Genomic DNA, 26325 nt, shown 5'->3' on the forward strand with positions numbered 1-26325 from the left:
CACTGGCAAAGTTTATTTTGAACTAACAAGGTTGTTCAATGCTGCATATACTTTTCTAACACTATTGCAGGATTCTTCTTACATTTCTCTTTCTTTTCCCTGCATGTTTGCATGGTGAATTCTTTGCAGTTCTCCCAGCATGTGTACTTACTGATACCTCTTAAATTACTCCTTTGGGGCTCTAAGGTAATTAATTATCTCCTGATATAGCCCCCTGCTCATTTACCGTGCACTGGGTTAATTTGCTGCTGTGCTTTAGTGCTGCCCTTCTGTAAACTAGTCCTCTCTTTTGAACTCTTTCCCCCTCTGGATTGCCTTTGCCTGGGGGTGTCCTTGATTAGTCTCTGAAGCTGGCTGTGGCTGCATTCCCTGTGCTTCTGTAGCACTGGTCTGCTCTTTCCTTCCTAGGAATTATTAAATCTCTCATTTTATAACCACTTTGGTTTGATTTCCTTTTCATCACTAAATTCTAAAAAGTTCTACAAAACTAGAGTTAAAACTAGAACACCCTCCCATGTCTTTTATGGCCTGCCAAATTACTTCTTCAGCAAATACTTGAGTATGTTTTTCTCCAGGAAAAATAAAGGAGGTGTTCAATACCAAAGTTTTTCCATATTCTAATTTTGAAAGCCTTCTGAGTTTTTGTATGCTTCCATGGAGGAGTTCTTTCATCCAGGAAGCCAACAGAAGACCGTTTCAAAAGTTGTCCTCACTTCTTGAAGTAACCAGGGGAATGCTTTCATGACCTATAATCTAATGCTTTCTACAAACCAGTTGTAGCTGAGAAACACAGCCTGACCTCAGAAGCCAAATATTGTTTTAAAACATATTCTGTAACTTTTAAAAATACATCTGGAAAATACTTCCTGAAGAAACTACAGGGGGTTCTGTGCCTCATCAATATAATGGCAAGCACAAAGCGATGAGATAGAACCAGCTGTTATGTCATACATATATATATATATATATCACACACTATCCTTGGGACACATTGTCAACATGCAGCATAACACATAAAATCTCTCCTGAGCAGTGAACAAAGCAGAGCTAAGACTGGCAGGATCTTCTACAACCTATATAAATATTAAAAAAAGAGTTGAACAAGATACATCTTATATTGGTACATCACCTGGTGAGAGCATTGGTCTCAGAGTGAAGAATTTATGGTTATTCTGTCTCTTATGGAGCAGACTGAAATCCTGCATCTGCAGCCCTTTTTTCCTTTAGGGAAGTATCTCTGTGGTTCAGCTATTAGAGAAAGTTTCTTATTTTCTTTGTTTAAAAAATATTCTGTAATAGTTATTTCAGACCTCTGCAAATGGATGACAAATAGCCACATTTTAGTTAAACCAGAATGTTCTTTAAAACCATTTCTTACCCTGCTTTCAGTGCTATTTTAGTAGCTCTGTGGGTAACAACAGCATATTTCTTTCTTTGGAAGTTCCAAATACTAGAAATACTTTAGGGGAGTGATTTTGGTTCAGTTTGTATTCATACAGATAGGTTATATATCATGGGTGTTATATAATGCCTGTAATTTAAGAGTCCACAATGAAAACAAAACATTTATTATATTCAGAGACATTTCCAGGGAGTGAATAACTATGATTAAGTGAATAGGCCATTAGCTACCACTATTACAGCTCAAATGCAGCTGAAATAGCATTTATTTAGTGGTAAAAAATATTTGGCAGCATTGCTCTTGCAAAAAAAACCCCTAAAACTTTACATTTGGAAAGCCCTCTACATTCCTAGGAATCTCCAAAGAAATGGTATTTAAAGGCACCAGACTCAGTTTTCCTAGGCTGTAACTTTATAAGAAATATACTAAGTATATAATTTAGGTGAATATCGCATTTTAACAATCTTATACCAACATATGTAAGAATTCAATAATCAAAGTAGCTGTGGGCATGAAGTTTTCTATGAATTGATTAAGCCTTCTCACTCAATTATCTCAATTTTTTTTATACACATTTACTTCTGGTCAGATGCATTTGTTCTCTGCAGCACATACCTTTTCACAAGTATTTGGATCACTGAGGAAATATGTTCTGCAATTAGAGGAAAAAAGAAATACCTCTTCATTTGAGCAGAATTACTAATTAAATAATGATGGCAAGATTTTTCTGTTAGTGATATGAGCCAAAGAGCCCAATCTAACAGATACTAAGTTACTTACAGTATTTTACTTTATGTCTTGGTATTGAAATAGATTGTTCTTTTTTGTATATCTTAAAAACCTTCTCTTGCAATGGCTACTGAAAGCTTTGCTTATAAATAAGAGTTTTCCTTTATGATGAATTTTTGTTCAAAACAAGAAACAGAGTATTTCTTCAAGGTATCATTAAGGATCTTTAATATTAAATTTAATATTATTGGCAGTTGAATCTGATCAGAAACCAAAGATCCTCTAAAGTTTCTCTATCTTCTCTGTCTCAAACAACTTGCTGTTGTATTTCAGGATTTCTATAATGTCAAATCTCTTCAGAAATGATGGTGGTAGTTACAGTAAGAAGATATTATAGTAATTTGAAGAATATTTCTGGTTTAAATCCTTTGGTGAACAAGAATTATATGAATTTGGCTGTGTTGCTCTCTGGAGATCCTTGGCATCCAGAACAGGCTGCATTCCCCTGCTGACTGATTCTGATGGATAACTTTCTGTGGATTGGATGGTCTGTGGTGAAGCTGAGGGACAGACTCTAGCTCTAGTGATTGTCTTTTTTTTTTTTTAGAAAAAAATACTGTCTCTTCACAACTGAAGTTGATTTTTTCACCATTTCTTGGAAAAAAACAGTGTCTTTTGACAATTGTACACTTGAAAAAGCGAAATATTTTGAAGGGCCTAATATTGATCTTCACAAAATTTTAGAAGTGGACATTTGCAAAAGAGATAATGTTAAAAGCAGAGATATGAAGAGAATGCAACTACCAGTCTTTAAAAACAGATCAGTTTTTGTCAGAGCTAATGGAGAATAATGGTGATGGAGATATTTCTTGATATGGAGAGTTCAGAAATGAAAGATGGGATCAGGAGCTGGTAAAATAATAAGTTCTTCCTGATTGTGGTAATTGTTTATACAGAGGTATTCCCATTCTTGTTTGCTAGGAGGCACATTATCATTTTTTTAAGAGACAGATTTAAGCACACCAAAAAGTCTAAAATGTAATATGAGAGAAAGTTAAAAAAAATAGCAGTTCATCTAGTTAACCTGCCAGGATGGACTTAATAGCAGTAAGTCATTGGGAGACCACAGCTGGCATCATAGCAGCCTGTAGTATTCAACAGGTGAAGAGCCTTGGCAGTGCTCTGAGCTCTGTCCCATAATGATTATCTGAGGTATTTTTTATATGTTGTGGCATTTGATTGGAGTAACTGAAATGAATGAGCAGTAACAGCAATGCAGGTTGAGTCACTGTTTTTAGAATTTGCAGAGAGGTAGCTGACTAGAAAATGGAGTTAATGATCTGAAACAAAATGAACTACAGGAAGATTATCTTCTGCTTATTTAATGCTGGACTGGTCTACTGTCAACACAGAGACATTTGCAGAATAACAAGAGTATGGAAGTAAGAGGCATTCTGTTTACATAATCTATACATTTTAATTAAGTTGCCAAAATATTTTTAGTTCCAGGCCCAACAAGACAGAACCGGACTAGAATTACTGACTTTGTGATCAATAGCAGCTGACGTCACAGAGAAACCACAAGTAATGACAAATCATAACTTGGACTTAAAAAGATTATTTAAGTCATTAATTAAAGCTAAATACAAATAATTGCATTTAAATGTAGACTAATATTTTCAAGCAATTTTTAGGATCTTTAAGAGAAGCTCCATGTTGTAAGGTTCATCTTTACTGGCTATTCATGCATTTCTAATTCACCAGGGACATAATTCATGTACTGCAGCAATTGGAAACAGTACTTCCACTGCAAAGTAAGAACTGTGAAGGGCATGTGGGGAAGCAGGCTAATGGTGTCCAGTACCTGGCTAAGACCAGGCAGAAGATACAATTTTTAGACAGCAGAGTGCACAGAGGAAGCACATTGATTCTGCAGATTAACAAAACCCTAGCAGATGGGTGGGTACCTTTCATCCAAAGGGGATGCTACAAGATTGGGATAAAATTTAATAGCACAAATATTAAGTTGGGTGTTCAATGAAGTAAAGTTTCTACAATTACTTTTTGGAGACAGCAAAACAAGTGAGAATAAAAAAGTATGTTTATTAGTTATGAGATATTTCTGAGCTATTGGTGCAGTTATGTTAAAAAAAAAAAGTGAAATGCTATCTTAGGACATATCAAGCAAGGTAATTCCAGCAGAGAAAGTGAAGTTATCAGTGTCTTAATCATAGAATCACTCAGGTTGGAAAAAGGCCTTTAAGTTCATCAAGTCCAACCATTAATCCAAGCTCTGCCAAGTCCAGCACTAAACCACATCCCTAAGGACCAGTTCTACATGACTTTTAAATACCTGCAGGGATGAGGACTCAACCACTTCACTGGGAAGCTTGACAACACTTTTCATAAAGAAAATTTTCCTAAGATCCAACCTAAACCTTCCCTGGTACAATTTGAGGACATTTCCTTTTGTCCTGTTGCTTGTTACTTGGGAGCTAAGACTCATCCCCCCTGGTTACAACATCCTTCCAAGGAGTTGAAAAGAGTGATGAGGTCCCCTCTGGGACTCCTTTTCTCCAGGCTAAACACCCCCAGCTCCCTCAGCCATTCCTCATATGACTCACTCTCCAGACACTTCACCAGCTCTGTGGCCCTTCTCTGGATATGCTCCAGCACCTCAGTGTATTTCTTAAATTGAGGAGCCCACAACTGCTCACAGGATTTGAGGCTCAGCCTCACCACTGCTGAGTACAGGGGAAAAATCCCTGCCCTGCTCCTGCTGGCCACACCATTGCTGATCCAGGCTGGGATGCCATCGGCCTTCTTGGCCACCTGGGCACAGCTGGCTCATGTTCAGCTGCTGTTGACCAGCACCCCCAGGTCCTTTTCTGACAGGCCACTTTCCAGCCACTCCTCCCCAGCCTGTAGCCCTGCCTGGGGTTGTTGTGACCAAGTGCAAGACCTGGCACTTGGCTTTGTTGAACCTCAGCCCACTGGTCCAGAGATCCCCCTGCAGAGCCTTCCTGCCCTCCAGCAGATCAACATTCCCACCAATCCTGGCGTCATGTAAAAACTGACTGAGCATGCTCTTGATGCCCTTCTCTAGAACATCAATAAATATATTTAACAGGACTGGCTCCAACACTGAGTCCTGGGGAATTCCACTTGTGACAGGCCACCATCTGGATGAACTCCAATTCACCACCACTCTGGGCCCAGCCATCCAGCCAGTTTTTAACCCAGTGAACTGTGCAGGAACTCCTGTCCAAGCCAGGAGGAGCTAGTCTCTCCAGGAGAGTGCTGTGGGAAATGATGTCAAAGTCCAGGGAGACAACAAGCACAGACCTTTCCTCATCCACTAATCAGTCCATCTTGCCATGGAAGGAGACCAAATTGGTCAAGCAAGACCTGCCTTTCACAAAGCCGCAGAGTCTGAGTCTCATCCCCTGGTTGTCCTGTACATGCCATGTGGCATGTACAGGCACTCAAGATGACCTGGTCCGTGACCTACCCTGGGACCAAGGTCAGGCTGACAAGCCTCTAGGTCCCTGGATTCTCCTTTCAATCCTTCTCATAGATGGGCATCACATTTGCCAACTTCCAGCCGTCTGGGACCTGACTGGTAAACCGGGACTGGTGATAAATGATGGGAAGTGGCTTGATGAGCACTTCTGCCAGCACTCTCAGTATCCTTGAATGGATCCCATCCAGCCCATAGACTCGTGTCTGTCTAAGGGGTGTAACAATTTCCCCATGGATTAAGAGGCTTCATTCTGCTCCCTATCCCTGTCTTGCAGCTCAGGAGTCTGGGTACCCTGAGAACCACTGGTCTTTCTATAAAATCTGAGGCAAAGACATTAAGTACTTCATACTTTTCCTCATACTTTGTGGCTGTATTTCACCCCACATCCAGAAAAATATGGAGCTTCTCCTTAAGCATTTTTATTGTCTTTTATAGCTGTAGCCGGATTAAGTTCTAGTTAGGTTTGGGCCCTTCTAATTTTCTGTCCACATAACCTCACAAGATCCCTGTAGTGACCTGGACTTCTCTGCCCCTTCTTCTAAGGATGATAGACTTTTCATTTTCTCCTGAATGCCAGCTGAAGCTCTCTGTTCAGTGAAGTCCGTCTTCTTTCCTGACAGCTTATCTTTTGGCATGTGGGGATGGCATGCTCCTACACTTTTAAGATGGTTTTATTTTAGGAATGTCCAGCCCTCCTGGATTCCTTTGCACTTCACAACTGCCCTCCAAGGGACTCTGTCAACCAGTCTCCTCAACAAAACTTTGTAGGATAAAGTCTCATCACTCATGTTCCAGCAAGATTAAATCAAAAAGAAGACACTGAGAAGCAAGCTAGGGAAAGAACAGGAAAGCCAAGAGGCAAGAGGATGCTAACAGATTTTGACTTAAGCCAGTAAAAGGAAATTTGGGAAAGAGATTGTGAATACAGTCTCTCTAACGATCTCCAAGAAGCATACACCCAAAAAGGAGAAAATATCCTTATTGTAAACACAAACCTCACGATTATAAATTGATCATGAAAATGCAGGCGTCAGATTGGGAAAAAAATATTCCAGTCATCAAAGCAATGAACTTCAGGAACAGAAAGATTTAAAAAAAAAAATTAGGATAGAGCTTGGCCAGTTAATGCAGTTAATGGAAAAGAATGGGAGAGGCCTGCATGCTGAGACCTTTCAAAGTAGTATCCCTACTTTGTACCCCTCCTATTCTACATAGTAAAGGGTTATGGACTATTTTGCATGCTCCAGAGTTTGCTGTCAGGAACCAGAAGCTCATAGGTATTCACTAAAAAATCAAGAGACTTCAGCTGTGAGAGAGAAGAAAAAATCCTGGGGGTTTGGTTTGCCTCAGGATTGCCACAAGCCATCAGTGTGTTACAGCCCTGACAGACACCCAGAGAGGTGTAAGAGCTTCCAGTCCATTTCAGGGTGGGGTTACTGATTTGGGCTTCAGCTCACTTCCTCCACGCTGCTGGAAGCCCAGCCAGGAGTTACTGCTTTGAGAACAGTACAGAGAGCTGCTGTGTCCTGCTGGCATACAATTCATTAGACAATTCCAGGTGATACTCAGTGATTGTGCAATGGCTTTTTATTTGCTGTGTCCCAGTGTGCCCATTTATAGGAACACACCCGCCCCACAACTGGAAGGCAGCAACATCCAACCCACCCAGCAACATCTTGGGTGAGGGAGGCGCTGGTGCCGAGCGCTCCCCTCCCAGTGCTCACACCAGGGCAAAACTGCACTTTGGGACAAGTTCTGCTCTCTGGGACCCTGACAGCAAACAGCTCCCCGAATCAGTCACAGGCACCTGCAGGCTGACCCAGCTCCTGCAAGCTGGAGAGGTCCAGGTTATTTCAAGGCTTCTCTTGCAGGACTGATGCAGTGTGGCTGCAGTCACACTGTCGGCTCCCAGCTCTCCCACGGAACCTGTGGCTGTTGTGGGGATGCTCTCGCCATGCCTGCCAACTCTGGGCACCAACCCACCCCGAGCTTGTCCTCACAGCCTCACAGCTTCAGCGCATACCAAAAGGCTTCGCTTGAAGTGCCCCTGCTGTGTTTATGGATGTGCCTTTGCCTTGAAGCAAACCAGAAGCATTCCTGCAGTCGAGCTCAGCTGTGGAGAGATTAAGGCTGTTCTTCATTAACACCTTGAAGTGTTGTTTGCAGTTTCCAGCTCGCACCATCTGCCATTCCATAGCCACACCAGTGAACACTGTTTGGCTTGAATGTAGATGAAGTGTTCTAGCAAGTATGTCAAGAGTTGGCTCATGATCAAGTTTCAGTCATGTAAGTGTGTAGGCATAGCCCCAAACAAACTTAAATCTTTCTCTCCATCATGGCAAGGCAGAGCAGGATAATTGCGTCAGCCAGCAAAGCTGGAGGACAGTATATTTGGATGTTTCTTGTCATGCAAATGTCAAATATTTAAAAATTGTGCCTTCCAAGGTTATGAGACTGGCTTTAAAATAATGTAATCTTAAAATAAATGTTCTAGAATTCCCTTTCATCTTCTGATTTTCTCAGATTGTTTTGAGCCTATCAGCACCTAAAAATCATCTATGAGCATAGAAAACTAAACTAAAATATGAAAACTCCTATTCATGTAGGAAAAATTCTTTTCATAAGGAGTAGTTTTACAGAAAAACATCACATAGTGGAGCTCACGAGACACTCTCTGGAGCTGATAACACTGGATTTGATGAAGCCAGGGACTGAATTGGCCAAAGTTTGCACAGCTGTAAGAATGATATAGTTCAGATTACAGAATTTTTGCTGACAGAAGATACATATGGAGTGAAAAACACCAGGTATCGATTACCTGAAAGGAAGGGAAGAAAGTAAAAAGGTCAGAGGAGGCTACAATTGTTGTCTTGTGCAGTGCAGTACAAGCATTTTCAGTCAGACAACAGGGAAGCTGCTTCAAAGCTGTGAAATTCTTCCTTCAGCCCAGAACTCACTCGCTCCCATAAAAAGCTACTTGATGCCAGCCTAGATTTTGGAGGACTGACAACTGGATTATCACTTGGTACCCTAATCAGGTTTTACCTACTGAATGCAGTGTGCCACTGGACTGTTCATTTCTAACTGATATCACATACACCACTATATTCAGTGCAGGAAATCTTTGAAAGTCCTTCGGATTTTTAAATCATGTTGTGTAGGATTTTTTTCCAATGGTTTTAAATTGTTTTAAATTATACACTGCTTGTGTTTAAAGTATACTTTTTAAAGGCGATTCATGTGGTTATTAAACTAGCAAATTCTTGTTAATTTTGAAATACACTTCTAAATAAATTCTCTAGACTTTTAGAGACTGTTAACCATTGTAATTAAGTATAGTTTAAATTTAGCACATTGTAACTTCCCTTTAGTCATAAGACTATGCCCAATAATTTGATGATATCAAGACTCAAAGGTATATTCTAACATTTAATATTTGAAGTATATGAATCTTTTTGTATACAGATGCAGAAATAACATAGCAGTTCAAATATTGAACATTACTGCAATTTCTTCCCCTAAAACTCCTTGGGCTGAGTCATAGAAAACACTCTGATAATTTTCAAGTTTCATACTGCCTCTTCATAAATGACAGCACAATATATACAAAACATCATATGACATTCCAAATGTTATTATTATCTGGATAGAGGCTTCTCTAACATCAGGGACAAGGGCTTCATAATTTAATTCAAGTATTGCAATGATCAGCATTCCCAGAGCTTAAGACATCTGACCTCAAGGAACAAACAGATTGCGGTATGTCATTATCAGTAATCTATTCTTTAACCACAAACTTTCTCTGAAATTTAAAGTCAGTTAAATTATGTAAATTCTATGCTGCTTGCTAAAATGAGAAAATTTTGCACTTTCTATTAATCTCTATTTGATAACTGCAGTCTTAATTATATTGAGTGTTACTAATTTTCCCCCTGTCAGCCAACACACGATTGCAGTATTTAAAAACAGACTCCTGTTTCTCCTTTTGAAAAGAAGGCGTGGGACTCATCTCACTTTACTCTTGCAGTACATTTACACTGCAAAGCTGACTGCTCTGTCTCTGTAGCACAGAGTGAGCGCTGTGCAGTGCGAGTCACACACCCACACACCTCTCGTGGCTGCTCCTGCCTTCTCCTGCCACCACTGACTGGCTCCAGATAACTCTGGTTGGATACTTTTGCTTGCCATGGATTGCAAAGAGAACAAGAGAGGAGTCACCATGACACATCTCTCCATTTCAACAAGCTATCAACCTGGACTTTCAGTAATGCTTCTGACTGAACAGTTTGTCTCTCTTTCCCTGTCACTGTTAGCAAAGTCTTGGCCCTCAGAGATCCTAGCCCTTTTGACAAAAAGATAAACGTGATTCTGGTATCAGTATGTCTAAAATTCCTGATAAAATCTCCAAAATCTCTGTAATTTATAATCCCTAGAGCTGTTCTCAGTAAGCAGCAGACATCTGTTTTGTCTCATTTTCAGGACTTTTGACTTCCTGCAAAAAGCAGGTTTTTTATGGGATTTCCTCTCTGCCTTGGCAGTCAGACAGCAGGCTGTACATCATGAGCAGTCAGGTTGGCTCACCTGTCCTTATCCTATTTCCTTACTTTCCACTGGAGGAAGCTGGGAGTATTTGTGTGTACTCTTTATGCTGCTGCCTCTCTGTCACCACATATTTCTTAGAGGAAGTCAGTCTCACTTTTCATTCACTGGAAATCCAGTGGGATATATCCCTAAATATCAAATCAAATTTTGTGTTAGTTGAAGGTGGGCTTTGTGTTGTATTTCAGCTTCTGCTGGCCTCCAGTTGCTCCAGTCCAGAAGAACTGGGGACTCTGTTTCCACCTTGGAGAGCAAGTTATTTCACTTTTCTGAGTAGCAGATGGCACAAACAAAATATATAATAGAGTGAAAAGTAGAAGAGGTCTGCTAATAATCCAGATTAGGTTAAGAAGAGTGATCTGTGCCTCCTGTATTTGTGGAATTGTCTTATATCTCCATAAAGATTAATATAAATGGTAACCTTATCTTTGCAAAGCTCAATATGACTGGTCCTGTCGGTCTCAGCAGTCGTTTTCAGTATATTTCTGATCCAGTTATCTTTTGCAAGATAAACAGCAAACAGTAATTTTGTGGTCTAGAGTTTTGTGAAGTTGTGCAACTGATTTGTTTCTAAACTGTAGTAGTATGTGTTGTTTTCTCAGTGGAATGTTTCATTGAACAAAACTCAATTTTAGAAGGCTGTGAAACAATTCCATTAGTCTAAATTGAACAATAAAGCACATACTTCATAAAAGTAGCCATATAGATGTGAAATCTGTTGTTAGGAAGACTTGTGTTATCACTTGAAATCTTTCCATAATGGTTCTATTTTTCTATTTTAAAATCTATATAATTCTTCTTAAAATATGTTTGCTAGTATGAGCAGCTTTATTTAAACAAGACTGTATGGCAAAATATTTCAGTTGTTATTATTCCTGTGTACTGGGGAAACTGAGCTAGAATGAATTATTATTACGTGAATGCATAAATTATTTGGAAACCATATACAAAGACTAGTTCTCAATGATACTCCATTTAGTAGAGTTTTTCAAGTGTTTTTTTCTTGTTCCAGTAATATTCAGTATTCTCACTGATGGCTTGGATGAAAGGTTAGAATGTACACTTAATAAATTCATACAGCAAAACAAGCATTTTGGAAGCAAGGCTGTGGAAAATGACACAGTAAAGTATGCTGATGTTTAAAAATAAGTTAGACAAACATCAGCAGGTATTGCATTGGTCAGGGGTGAGCAAAGAGATCTCTCACATCAGCTGCTACCTCTATTCTTTTAGTGTTTTCTATTTATGTGATAATTATAAGAATAATAATTATACATAAAATAAGTATTTTGTGTAGCTCCACAAAATTGCAGGGTATGTAACCAAAAACTTAGCATTGGTTCTGGAATTCATTACATGGCTTTTGTATTTAACTTAGATTGAAGCAATTATACTTCTTATCATTCTGCCCATGTCAGTACTGATTGAAAATTACTAGGGTCTGATGGCTTTGTGAATGGTCTTCATGAAATAAATATGTGACCATAGTCAAATGTCTGTGGGTAGGATATAATGCATTCATACTTGTCAGAAATTTTGGCCTTCAACCTACTCACAGTTCATTGAAAAAGATGGACACCTTGAGGTTACCAAGGCAGAGGTACCTCTGCCTCTCCTTCTACATTTTCTGCAACAAATATATATTGGAGGTGTATTCATAGTTTTTCCATCTTAGTCTGTGATACTAAAAGTTTCATGTTCTTTGGACTTCACTGAGGACTATCTGAAAAAATTATAATTGGCAGAAAATAACAATAGATAACGTTCAGGTTTGTTTTGACCCTTGGTTCTGTGATGCCCATTCAGTGAGTCATTTATGAAGCTTTTATAGTTGTTACCAATATATAATGAACATGACCAATATGTGTTAGAGAGAGTTCTACAACAAACTCATATAGGCCACTTATTAACCAGTTGAATTCTTGCTCATTGTTAATCCTTTACTCTGTATCTTGTGTACAGTGTGTGAGAGAGACAATGCAGGACTTCAATCGAGAAAATTTGCTATACAAAAATAACTTTTACAAGGATAATATTATACTGACTTTTTTAAAGTACTAAGCTACTGGACATTTATTTTTTAGATAACGGTATGTTTAATCCTGGATAATGTTTTAGGAACCCTACAATATAAGGCCTTCTCCCCCATAAGCATTGTGTGGCTAACAGAGGGACTGTAAACTTTATCCCAAATCTTTTCTCAATGAAGCATTTACTATTGCATGTCTGAAAAAAAAAGTCTCATTTATAGGACTTTTTAAAAATTGGAATTAAACTCTAGCAACCAGTGATGACTAGTTATTGTTCCTTTTGTCAACAGGCAAGATGAAGGAAGTTCTGGCAGCTTACCATGTCCCGGGCTCTGCAGAGCTAAGTGAGAAGTGCGCCCACGTTCTAGCACGCATCACATCCCATCGGCCTTGGGTCTGGAGTGCCAGAAGGATCCCAGCGCTGCGCTCTGAGACGGCTCTGAGCACCTCAGTACCCCGTTACTGACAGAACCCAGGGATGGCAATATTACACACCAGTATTACCTGTCTGGGGCAGGTTTAATTTTATAAATTAAAACAATAAACTCTATGAGTTTCTAGACCATATTTGTGCTGTTGAGGATGATCTGCTCAGATGAACAGTTTTGCATCCATCGAAGAGACAGGTTCTTCTGCTGGACCAGAAGATGACAGTGGACTGTATATTGTAACTAATATCATTTGTAGCATCTCCTAGTGCAAATAATTGAAGAACAGGTGGCAAGAAAATCCTGTGGGGAATAAGACATGCTCTGTTTTGATCTACAGATTTTTTTAAAAGTTTTGTTTTTTTAAAGATAACCACTTTTAGATAACACTATGTGTGCAGTCTATGTGCAGCTCTTCACTGTGGCTATCTGTATTCCAGAGATGACGAATTCCTTGTAAGACACCTCAGCCTTTTAAAATTTGTGATTAATCCTTAAATTATGAGATGATAATGAAAAACTAGAAGGGAAAACTTCTAGGGCTTTTATTTGACTGGATGTCTCCAATTGCTTCCCGTTACTACTCCTAAAAGGAGAAGGAAAAGGCAGGAAGTAGAAATTAAACACAAAACCCCCCACACTGCATTTCTTCTTTTGGCATATGCACCTATCTAAATGTGTGTTTGATCTAATATCCAAGGAGAGAGAAACGGCTAAAAGTTAGCTGAGCCATCACACAAAAGGTCTGTGTTTTTGGGCAGTATTTGCTAATTTTGTCTCTTGAATAGCTATAGAAAAGAAGGAATATGTATATGCCCCAACATATGTGAAAAGGACATACTTGCCATTCCTTTATTTATTTTTTCTCTTTCAAAAATTAAAGTGTCAGTTATTTGGAATGCTGTAGTCTGTGGTCTCTTTCTGTTTGTTTAGTGAGAACCTTCCAGCAAAATCATTCCCATTACAGTGTAACTGCATGGTGACCACAGCTTTGGGCCTGTATAATAAAGATCTAAATTCAAAATTTTTTTTTCTCAGCATTTTCTCTATTTTTATGTTGCATCTGCAGGTCTTTATTTGGGAGTTCTGCTCATTGCTGTGAAGATTTGGCAATATTTTTAGGAAGGAATGTATTTGTGTGGTTGAACCTTGTTCTCCTTTGTATTATTATTTACAACAGATTAGAGGACAGATACAAAATGTTAAAAAATCAAAAGAGATGCTTAAATTCAATTTGCACATGATCCCCCGGGACAATAAGGAGATCAGGCTCTTTGCATCCTTGATTTAAGGCCATGCTCAAGTATTTGGCATCTGGTCTCTATTAATTAGTAATCCTGCAAAGGTATTGGAGGCAAAAGCTGCAGAAAAGTTGAGTCTAAGCTGGCTTTGATTTGCTGTGTGTGATCTATTGTGCTGAGCACACAGCTGTGCTGTACAGCACAGTTCAAAAGCCAGTCAGATTCCTTTTACTTCCTCCTTCTTATTTTCTTCTCCAAAGACAAACTTTTAAATTATAAAAATGTTCTTCATGTAGCAATGAAGTTTGTGTGAGCAAAAACTGCTCATGGCATTTCAAAAATAAATGTGGTCCTGACAAGGCTATTTTAGCCATGCTGCATTATAGCAGTGGTTTGTCCCACTATGATTAGCTCATAGCAAATCCCTGAATTCCTATCAACAGAGCACCTCTGACCTTGGAAATCTTTTAATTGGGCATCATTATAATCCTGATGCAGTTGCATACAGATGGTGGAGTGCTCACTGCAGTGGCATCCATAGCAGTGCATTTCAACACAAACAGGGGCAGGCAGCAGCGTCTCAGAGCTGCTGATCAATTTCAGCTAATCTAAGGCTGAGCTCCTGCTCACCTTCTGCCTGCTCACACCTTCCCACGACATCCCTCCAAGAGCTGCACACCTGAGAGGCTTCCTGGTGTGACTGAAAGCATCCTTGTGTAAGAGTTTAGCTCATGTGCCAGCTCTGACACCAGGGAGAGGGTGGGAAGGAACACCTTTTAATCAGCAGTTTAGTTTTAATATGGCTTACACTGATAGAGGACCGTGTCCTCAGGTGCCTCTGTGAATTAACTGATCTTATTACCTAAACTTTCTGTTTCAGGACATTGCTTTCCTATGGCTAAGAGGTGTTCCTTGATTCAGTAACACCACAAGGAAAATAAAGCACTGGAAAATCCTTAGAAAATAATGGCGTCTGTAAAACTACTTATGCAGTGGCAGTATTTGCGGTACCAGAAAAATACAATGCTACAAAAGGAATACATTCTTTCCATTCAAATTACTGTGAATATCAAAATGTTTTCAGAAAAACAGAAGTGAAAGCTGTAGGCTGTAACAGTAAGAGGGCAGCACAAGCCTGCTCTGCTAGCAGAGCTAGTAATGAGGCTCAGTATGTGGACAGCTGGACCCACCAAAACTGTACATGCTTGAGCTTGACCATGGCACCATTTGAATATGAATGACAAGAATGAATTGCCCCAAGAGCTGGGCCTTATTTTGGAGAAATGCCTTTTTGTCTGTACTGGAGGCTGCTGAAGTTTGACCGTCCTGTTGAGTGAACTTTTCTGATGAGATGGGTGACTGTTGCCCATCTGTTGAAGGAGTGATTGGAAAACAAAACACAACAGAACAGGCAAACCTCTTGGCACTCCAGTAAGGGCAAAGGTTGAAGCTTTTTGTTCTTTGGATGAATCCCCCTTTGAGATGTCTCTCCGTGCTTTTCCTTGGCATCTGGACAAGCCCTTCTTTGTGAAGGGACATGAATATGCAGAGGCCTGCAGTGCACCCTCTCTTCAGTCTGCTTCAAAGGAAAGTTTCAAAAGTCATTATTTTCTGGCAACTTTAAACATCTGAATGGGGCTGTGCTATGTAAAGCAGTGCTGGCTTTACAAACAGTATTAGCTGATTTTGACGAATTGGAACAATTCAGTATTTGCTCAATTAGAACAGATACTAAATGTGGACTGTGTAGCTTAGGAGGCAAGAGTGTTGGTTTTGCTGACTGAATGAAATGTGTGAATATGGACTTCACATTCAAATAGGATGATTTTAAGTAATTTCCTTAGCAGAAAATAGTCCATTCAAAGAATAAGAGCATCTGTTCAGAGCCCAGACCTGAAATAAATTGTAGGTTTAGAGACAGGTCTTTTGTCCAGCATTGTTTGGCCACTAGACATGTAAGAAACAGTTGACTCTCCAGGTCACAGCTGGGGTTTCAATGACGTCTGCTACAGCTGAGCACACCAAATCTTACCTGTGGCTGCAGTTCTGTTCCTGCTGCCAGTCTGCACTGCTGTGATAACACAGGCTTTTACAAACATCAGCTTGCTTTAGATTGCTTACAGTTACATTCCCTTGGGTTTGAGCTATATATCTGTGTATATGCTACTGTTGATTCAGCCTACACACACACACGGAAAACCCCACCAGTAGTCATCAAATGGTTATATTTGTTAGGTGTTTCTCAAAAAAGCCCAAGTTTCTTAGAAACTATGATTATATTTCATTATGTACCTTTTAAAATACTCTGTTGCAACCTTCATCTAGCAATCAAGATTGGATATTAGGAACTTGGATAAAGTTCTTTACTGTGAGGGAGGTGAGGCTTGGGAACAGGTTGCCCAGCGAAGCTGTGGATGTCCCATTCCTGAAAGTGTTCAAGGCCAGGTTGGATGGAGGTCTGAGCAACCTGGTCCAGTGAAGAGTATCCTTGCCCATGACAGGGAAATGGAATTAGATGATCTTTAAGATCCCTTCCAACTCAGGCCATTCTATCATTCTGTGAAGTCTTGTCAAATACTAAGGGAGTCTCAAAGAAGTTTGCAAGTGGAGTATCATTTATTCTAATGTGTAAGTAGATAAACCAAGTCACCAGAGAGCTAAGTAACTTCATGGATATTTCACAAGGAGTTGCTTCACTGCAATCAACAATAAAAAAACCTAATGATCATGTAAGGCATCTTACTTAAGAAGTTATCACATGATTTTTGTCACTCCCTGCTGTGTTTTCCTTCTATATGAAGAAAGCTCCTCTGTCAGCAGCTTCCTTCACCTCAGCTGCTCTGAGAGTTCTGAACCCATGCCCTCTATATCTTGCAAGAAACAATTAGGTTGCATTACTCTATATGATAACCTTAACTGCCCTCCAGGAATCGCTGTGAAGGGTCAGATCTTATCACTGTTTTCTTTAACTCCATGTCAGAGCTGGAAGTTCCACTTTTCTCCAAGGCTCCCTGTTGCCAGCACAGAACTTTAAAAGATTTTCTACCTTTGTGTTACTACCACTAGAAATAAACAGAAAAATGTTTGATCAACTTCAAAAGAAAAACCAGTCTGAAAAAAGCTGCCACCTTCCAACTCAGAGGGAAACAGGTCAAACTGTTCAGTGAAATGTTCCTGAATGTAGAAGCAGGAGGCAGTGGCTGCAGAGGGCTGTGGGGTCTGTGCCCTGCTTGACCTGCCTGCAGGTGACCTGCTGCCAGAGCTGCTGCAAGGCAGAAGGCACTGTCCTCCCATGGCCCCACAAGGCACATTTCATGGCAGGTGAGCTTTGGCAGGAGAGGGGAAGCTTTTCCCAGATCATTGTTACTCCTGGAGACATCAGGAGAGCACAGCCATCACAGTGATAGCAGGCATCCAATGGGAACCGGGCTGAAGCAGTCTGCATGGGCAATATGCTGCATTTTCAAAACAGTAATTAATTATTGTACTGAGTTCCCAAGGCATGTGGTGGATTCACTCTCTGTGGAAATACTTAAGTCAAGCTTCTTGACCATTCAGAGGGTGATGATGTCCTGGTGCAGGCAGAAGGGATGTGCTTGATGTGGAGCACTTGACCTGGAGCTCTCCATTACCTAATCTCAGACTCCTTTCATAGCCACCCCTCTCTTTTGACACCAATATTCACTTTGCCTTCAAACAAGAGAGTTTGTGCTCTGTCTCCATGGGGATCTGGCAGTGCAGGTCTCTAACCATCAGTGGGTGTCAGAAAAATAGCAATTTCAGTTGTATCTTGTAAAAGTCAGCCAAATAATGACGTTTTCTTTAAAATCTCAAGTTCAGACTGAACAAGAAAAAAATTCCTGACTCTTTCTTAGGCACAAAACTTCCTATTAAATCCATTTTTTTTTTTAAATTAATAACTAGGTATCCAAAGTTGCTGAAACTTACTGCCTTCAGTAAAATTTTGGAAACTAGCCAAAACCAGGGGAGTGTTTGCTTGTTTACAAGAAATTTTGTTTTGAAAAGTGGCCAAAATTACATGTGATATCCAGACCAGATTCCTACCCCAGAAGTCTTGCTGCAACACTGGAGTGTCGTGTACAATACAGATTTGAACAGTTTCAGGAATTCTTTCCCCAGAGCTTTATGTATAGCAGATTTTGACAGCTGAATTTCTTATCAAAAGCTCTCACATGACCCAGGTTCTGCTGTTTGGTTTATTTTAGTTTTGGTTTTATTGCTTGTCAACAAAAGAACTGTAAAATAAACACCAGAATGTAAAAGTGAGTCCAGGTAAGCTGAGGCAGAGAGCTGTCTGCTTTCCAGCTGGGAGACCCTGTCTAATGACACCCAGCCCCTCTGACTCCCCAGCACATATTGCACATATTAAGCAGCTCATAAGTGCTATTCTGAAGTTTGTCTGTCAAAAGCCCTGCCCAAAATTGTCCTTGGTTCTCCATGGCTGATGTGAGGTGCAAATAGCTTGGCTTTCTGTAGCTTGGGCAAGAACTGAAGCACTAGCAGACCTGGAGAATAGGCTTTGTGGAGAAGTCAAGCCACAAGCTGGCAGAGATGGGACCAGTCATGTTTGTTTCCTGAAATCACTTCTTTCCACAGCAGGGGTACAGGAATGGCCTCTAGTACAAGTAAAATCACCCCTGCAGAGTTTGAACAATAATTGTCATCTCTATCTGGAAGACACTCAAAGGAATCTTTTTGTTGTTTTTTTGAAGGGGTTTATTCCTTTTTTTGAGTGCATCTTGTGTATATCAGCCAATTCTTTTCCCATGGGCATTCTCACAGTGACAGAGTACGAGAAAGGCTTGTGAGCACAGCTTTGAAATTGTCATCTCTTCACTCACTAATGCAGCTTAACTACACCTAGCTGATTGCAAGTGCTGTTACAAGAGGAAAAGACTGACATTTACTTGCTGTTAATGTAATGTCCAAAGAGAAGGGTATGCATTCTTAGTCCAGCTCCACTTCCCAGGCAGTTTTACAGTCAACTTCTGCAGGGAATACCAGAGCAGTGATTCATCATTAAGGGCAGTCCATCCCATCTCCGGCCAGAACACCGAATTTCCCAAATGTCACAGTTTATAAAATACAGTCAGTGATGAATCTCCATTTTCTGTGCTGTCAGTGTTCTGTGTTTGTTTTTAAGGATTTCCAACCCTGAGATGGTGATTATTTTTTTTTTGTCTTTATCCATAGGCATAAATTCAGGAGCTCCAGAAGCTCTAAACTACTATATTAGGTGATAAATCAAAGAAGTCTTGGAAAGCATCGTGTGCTGTGGCTGAGACAATCAATAGGAGAACCTGTACATAGCAAATTAGTTCTGTAATGAATTATATTCCAGGCCCTGGGCCTTCTTGTGTGCAATCACTGTGTTATCTCTTCCTGTAACAGTTCAGAGTATGTCCCTGCACTGATTTGTAGGATACACTTGTGCTAAGAATTACACACTGAATTCCTGTAGTTGAATTGCCTCTCTAAGTTCATGGCAAAGCTTGCACAAACTGCAGTGGGGCAATGATTCAGGATGATAAATATGTGTCAGTGCACAGCAGAGACACAAACTGCTATGCAGTTATCATGGATATTTGCCACACATGGAAACTCTCATCTCATCATGATGGCATCCCTATGTAACTGAACTTGTTGGGAGCCATTGTAAACATAGAAATTCAAGGGAGAAAATAGTGTCCTGGATGATGAAAGTATCCATGTCCTGTGAATGTGTACAGTTACATAGCAGGTTCTTTCCCTAGTTAAGTCAATGGGAATCAATTAGTCCTAAATATGCAAGGCTATCAACAACTGAGCCCAAAAGACACAGAAAGCAAACACAGAGATACAGGATGGCACTATTCATTTTTTCTGCAATAATTGTATTTCTAATCTTTCTGTGTTCCAAAAGGAAAATTCAATTGTTGCCTTAAATAAGTTTCCAGTAGTTCCTGGGACACATCAAGCTTTGAGACCAAACAAAAGCTGTCTTGCCCCTAAGATACCTGGTCTTTACTCAAGAACAGTAAAAAATAATAGAAACACATGGAGGCCATTTGAAAGATGAAAACTCTTCAGCAGCGGTAGCACTTCAGATGATGAATGCTGCCATTCCAGTTTGGAAAGGCAACTTCAAAGTCAGCGACATGTTTACCTGGCTTGGTGCCCTGTAGGCCTTTCCTCCCATCCCTGCTGTGTTTCTGTGCACAGGAAAGGTAAAACCATGCTCTGAGTCATGGCGATGCTATGAAGTTGAAGTCATTGACCAGTTCTGCTTCATTAAAACTGTAATGAGTGGTGCTGGCCCTGGAAGTGTTGGTCAGTGCTTCATGGAAAAGCTGTGTAGATCCTCTTGAGGAAATTGGCCACAGCAGGGCCAGTGTGAGTATGTGGCCACCTCTGGTCTTTGGGTGCCCACTCCTAGCAAAGCAGCTGCCACGTTCCAGGGTAAATCAAAGAGCAACCTCTGAGGTCAGAGCTCCATCGGCACAGAAAGCATTCTGATGTAGACAGCGACTGACCTGCTGCAGTGGGGAAGTGTGGGTTATATAACTTCCCAATGCAAATGAGAAGGGTCTTGTAATAAAGTTTAGCTTTAGTCTCAGGCTATTTGGATTATTATACCATATAAAAAAATACAGATTATTTGCTGTTCCCTTTATTACCACATATTCCAGTTACCCTAACTCTACATTCTTGTTCTTAAAAAGTCCAGGTTCTTCGGAATCATTTCATACTTATTTCAGAACATCTTTGTAAGTGCTGCACATACTTTTAGAGTGAGCTTTTCAATAGCAGCTCTACCTTCTTATGGATGAGGACTGTCACTTAGGTGAGTTCAAAAGCAGTTCTCTGCCACGTTTTGCTCTTTGCATCCAGATGATCTTTCTGGGGCACTTCATGCCCACTCCAGTCAGGAGCAGGATGGTGGAGTCTCCCTTCCTTTCTGAGCTCCAGCACTTGCCACCCTTCCTGCTGAGACCCATGGGCCGTGGTGGCAGGCACCCCTGCGGGGCCAGGAGCAGACAGAGTGTCCCGATGGATTTGCCAAACGTTAAACAGCTGAAGCAGAGCCTGGGAGCTGGCTTGTTGCCACTGCGGACTCCAGACGGGAGGGATCTTTGGCAGCATTCCCCGGCTCTCTGAATAAAAGTAAAGGGAGCCAATTAGTAGCTAAAAGAAATTATGTATTCAGTCAAAGTTTAGACAAGAAAAAGTAACTGATTGCATTCATTGGGAGAGTTGAATAAAAACACCCCTCAAAAGAGCTCTTGCTCCAAAGCAAGGGCTGTTTGCCCAAGTATATTTTCCTTCAAGCTGATGTAAACCTACCACTTTTTTCCTCTCTTTTTTCCCTTTTTTTATTTTTTATTCTTTTTTTTTTTTCCAGTCAGCTGGCACTTTTAAATCTTTTCATACTTCGGGAATCAAAGTGACTTTAGATTTGTTTGCTTTCTCTTTGCTTTTTCCTGGATCGCTTTTTTGGGGTCTGGTTTGTTTGGGGGTTTTTTCGGTTTGTTGGGTTGTTTGGGGTGGGGTTTTGTTTGTTCGTTTTTGTTTGGTTTTGTTTTTTGTTGGTTGGTTGGTTTTTGGTGGGGGTTTTTTTGTTTGTTTGGGGGTTTTTTTTGTTGTTGTGGGGTTTTTTTTGTGTTTTTTTTTTGTTTTTTTTTTTGTTTTTTTTTTTTTTTATGGTGGGAGGGGGCTGTCAGGGTGTCGGCTGGTGCGCGGCTGCCGGCCGCGCCGGGGTGTTCCAGGCTCCCGCGGGAGCGATCCCGGCGGCGGGCGCCGGTCGTTCCCGCGGCCGCCAGCGGAGGGCGCCCCCGGCCAGCCCGCGGGGCCGCGGGGCGCTGCTGCCGGCGCGGCCTCACAGAACGGGGCCGTCCCGCTCCGAACTATTCCAAATAACTCAAAGGAAAGGGGAAAATGCGATCTGGGGAGGCGAGCCTGAGGGAGGAAAGAGGGGTTTTGAACGGCTTCTGAGGCGGTCTGGAGGCTTTCACGCTCTAGTCACATCATCCCTTTCCCCTGTTACTCTAGGAAGCCTTTCACGCAGCCACATGGAGGAGGAAAAAATTGAAGAAATAAACAGAAAAACGCCATTTTTAATCTGTATTTTACAGCCCGTTCTGTCTTTGCTTCTATGGGAAGTGACATATTCTCCTGCAATCACCATTAGCAGTTTTATTGCAGAAACTTTCTGCATTCCTCAGGATTCCTCTGCCGCCGAGCCCACAGAAGGCGAGCAGTCCCTGGGCCGGGCATCAGCAGCTGGCGGGGAGATCGGCTTTTATCCCGGGCACCGGGGCGTTCAGAGCATTGCTGCGTGAGCCAGCCTGCGTGGCTGGCCACAGAGGAGCGGCATCGTGCCGAGGCCAGGACAAAAAGCAGGTAAAGGAGCCCCCGGCTCTGCCCAGCCCTGACTGAGCTGACCTCCGGCTCTGTCTCTACCCCAGCAGACAAACCCCACACGGAGCTTCCCGGGGTGAGCAGAGTGCCCAAGGCGCTTTCCTGCCGGGTGGCTTAGCCCAAGCTGGGCTGTGCATGAGTTCCCTGCTGCTGCTCCTGTTCTCTCTGAGCTGCGTGGTCAGAACTGACTTAGCCTCGTGCTGTGCCTCTTGACAGAAGAGCCTATTTTGACCAGCTCTTCATTATGTCGAGAAACTGAAATGTTTCTTGAAATGGCCAATAAAGAGCTGAGATTACCTTTGTAGCATCTGGTAAAGGAAGACTGAGAGGGAATGTAAAGCCAGATCTTTCACCCATCATCAGCTCTCCGAGGTGCCACAATATTTGACAACAGTTGCAGAGCACACAAACATTTATGGGACATTTGAGAATGAGCAAAGATGTTTCCTGAAGCAGAGGCTATGGATCTGTACAGAGAACTTTTATTGTCCCCTTGCTGTCTGTGTGAAGAGTGGGAGGTGGAGAACTGAGAGGGGAGTTACTCAGCTGTTCCCAATGGAAAAGGGAAAGAAACCTGCTCAAAAGAGAAACTTCATTTTATCTTCAGACAGCCTGGAGGCCTTCACACTTGGAGAAGAAGTCAGTGTGAATACTCCAACTGGGCAAGCTGTAATGTGAGCAGTGAAAGAAAGTGCTGCAGTCAGGCAGAGACAGGAATGTAGGTCCCTGGCACACTGGTTAGAAACTGCTTTCAGGCAAGGTTCAATCCAGAAATGGATTGAAATAGCAGACCGTCCAATTTGGTTGTAGCAGGACACAGAAAAGCAGATGAGGAGATCTATTATATAATTCAGCCAGAACAGAAGGAAATACTGAGACCTCCTCTGTCAGGTGGGGTGTTTCGGATAGAAAACTTCTACCTTTGGCATTAAACTCAAAACATAGAAACTTTAAGCTGCTGAAGGCAAAGCAGCTAAACCTAGGTTAAACAGCTAGCAGAAATGACTAGCTGGAAGAGGGGTGGCAGCTTGGGTAGTAATACTCATTCTCTTGGAAAAAAATTGTCTTTTATTCCATTTAATCAGTGGTTCTGTCTGCTTCCCTGTACGTTCCTCAGCTGCTGTAGCTCTCACTTTCCACACTGGGAAGCCAGGGACAGGCCAAGCAGTGAGAAAGGCAGTGGTCTCCTTCATGCCTTAGCAAAACCAAGACCTTTCCCCTTGTGTTCCTTCATCTCTATCCTCTTCAACACACTTCTGCTTCTCTTTCCAGCCTTTTGTGCCATCTTCTGACATGCTCCTGCACCTCCACCTTTGTATCAAATCACCACATTTAAAGCATTTGGAATTTTAGTTGGCCTTCCTCTCTCTCCAGAAACAACTTTTCTCTGTGCCTTCATTTGTGGGTCTGTGGGTCAGCTCCAAGGAGAACTCACGAGTGTGAACCCTTTGGTTGCTCCCTGTGGCTCTTGTACCAGCAGATAGGTTTCAGGAACACAGTTTGTGTTGTGCTCAGTGTAGAGAACCATCTCTTCCATCAGTGAAAACACAGCCCCTGTGCCTGACAGGCTGGCTCCGCAGCTTTTATTGCATGTCACAGGAGAGGGATGGCTGCAAGCATGTAGGCATGAAGGCAGGTTCAATGGGTTTTCAGCTGTGAAAATATATCTGCTGTCTCCCCGAGACACAGAAAGATTGAGTGCAGCCACAGAGCAAGTTCTCTTCATGTAGGTAAAACCCCTTTAGCTCTCCAGAGCTCAGTTTTCCAATGCAGGACCACTGTAGGATCTCCTTTACCCAGCCCACATGTATTTTTGCAGTCCCACTGCTGGTCTGCCTCCAGTGGCCCCAGCGCAGCTGTGCTTTACCAAGCCCCACATGAACCTTCTCTGAATGTTGCCAGAGGGTGCTTGCAGCCACCTTTCCAGCAGGAGGAAAGGATTACATGCGTCATTAGCAACCCTGTTTATCCAGGAAAATCAAAACCCCTGACAGAATGTGACGTAGGCACACAGGGAGGCCAGTTGCCTTCTTTGAAAACACAGTGACACACTTGAAGGCTGCCAGATTCTGCAACTCTTTCATGGTGTGCAGATGGTGAAGCTTTTCAACAGATTGAGAAATTTAGAGGGGGGGGGGAAAGAAACAAGAATTAGGAATTACAAAAGCCAAACACAAATCCTCTGACAATTGTCGCTGCTTGGAGTTACAACACATGCAGAGGATGGCAAAACCACTGTCAGTGAATCACCATAGAATGTGTCAATTTGCTTAATTCCTTGGGAGTCATGACACCACTCATTCCCAACCTGAAAACCAAAGGAAGGTTTTAAAGGAAAAATGTTGAAAAAGCAGGCTCTTTGCAAAAGAACGAGGACAGTTTGAATTCCAGCCTTTGCTATAATTTCATTAATGCTTCAGGATATGATTGCAAAACATGGCCATCCTCTTTTGGTAACATCAGGCACTCATCTTTAGTGGAGCAATTTGGCTACATGTGGGATGGATGATGCTGAGCAAGACTTCACTTCTTTCACTGACAAGTGAAACATTGTCTTATATTCTGATGTGTTCTTTAATGCAGTTTTGTAATTGGTGTCCCTGCTCTGCAGGCAGTGTCCTAAAGAAACGAGGTGCTGTAAAAATGCTACTCAAAAGACAACATCGTTCTTTTTCAGTGGGGATATGTCAAGCCTTGCATCTGATTCACATGGGAAAAGAAATTTTGATTGTATGAGTCATTTCAGCCTTTGGATACTTAACAAAATGTACAGTGTGATCTGATGCATGACTAATGTGTTTGTGTATTTAAGAGTCTGTGGGTGCTAATGGAAGTTACAGAGGCATATCTAGAAAAGAAAAGAAGACACTTCTGAGAATATTGGTTCATTACTTTTCATCTATACATAATCAGCTGCTGTTTCATAGATCTAAAAAATTCCTCAGTGTTTTGTGTGTTTTAGGACTGCACTTCAAAAGTCCCCTACATCAAGTCTTTGTTTAAACATCCCACTCATCTACCATTAACCATCTCATTGTGTTTCATTTCAGTTCATTTGCAAAGCCTGTGCACTATCTAATTAACACAAATTTTGTTGCTTGCTGCAAGCTTCCCTTCTCCAAGCTGTCACTCCCAAATATGTTCATGAGAAATTTCAGCCTTTGTTAATTGCATTTGCAAAGTGACCTTTATTCTCTCTGGGTACCTTCATTATTCACAGGTAGTTACTAAGTAACCTGTAGGAATGCTGCAGGCGTGTCATCTCTTATTAAGAGTTGTGCACCCTGGCTATTTGGGGTTGGTGTTGTGGGGCTGAGGGCCCAAACTCTCTGGCTCTATCCTCTCTATATTGGCTCTATCCTCCATTTGGGAATGATGTTCATGAACCAAACTTCTTGAAACTTTTTAATTATCAGGGATTTTGCTCATGAAAAATTGAGCTTGAAATAGCAAGAAAAGAATGTGAAGAAAAGTCCTGATATTTGTCATTCCCTTTAACCAACAGTTTACATATAATAATTCAAACAAAATAATTTGTTACATTTTTAATTAATACAATCATAACAATTAATATTAAATAATTTTTATTCACCCTAGTTGTGGATTTCTGTGGTGAGGATTCATTCTAAGGACTGCTCACATTGAACTTAGTGAAACTTTGTGAATAGTTTCATTTATAACTTGCAGCACTCTGAAACACATTGCTATTGGATCTTCACATTCTTTGAATCTTCACATTGGATCTTAACATTCTTTGAATCAGTGTTTATAATGGAATCATGGAATGATCTGGGTTGGGAGTACCTTAAAGATCATCTACTTCTAAACCCTCTGCCATGAGCAGGGTCAGCTTTCACTAGACCTAAGTTGCTCAGAGCCCCATCCAACCTGATCTGAATCACTTCCAGGGATGGGGTATCCACAGCTTCTATGGGTAACCTGTCCCAGTGCCTCA

The 26325-nt window shown here is 41.3% G+C and overlaps 1 protein-coding gene across 2 annotated transcripts in view; it reads left to right on the forward strand.

Annotated features, from left to right (window-relative positions):
* The window catches only part of SCAF8 (SR-related CTD associated factor 8), a 151095-nt gene that overhangs the window by 74154 nt on the left and 50616 nt on the right, over window positions 1–26325 (forward strand). Inside the window, exon 21 of one of the 2 annotated variants that reach the window (XM_064413387.1) lies at window positions 12574–13735. The exons of the other annotated variant lie outside the window; for it this stretch is intronic. The gene's annotated coding sequence lies outside the window, so the exon portion shown is untranslated. Of the gene's footprint in view, window positions 1–12573; window positions 13736–26325 lie in introns of those variants that run through there. 2 annotated transcript variants of the gene reach the window in all.

This window comes from Passer domesticus, chromosome 3 (assembly GCF_036417665.1).
Source record: "Passer domesticus isolate bPasDom1 chromosome 3, bPasDom1.hap1, whole genome shotgun sequence".
Classification (NCBI taxonomy): domain Eukaryota; kingdom Metazoa; phylum Chordata; class Aves; order Passeriformes; family Passeridae; genus Passer; species Passer domesticus.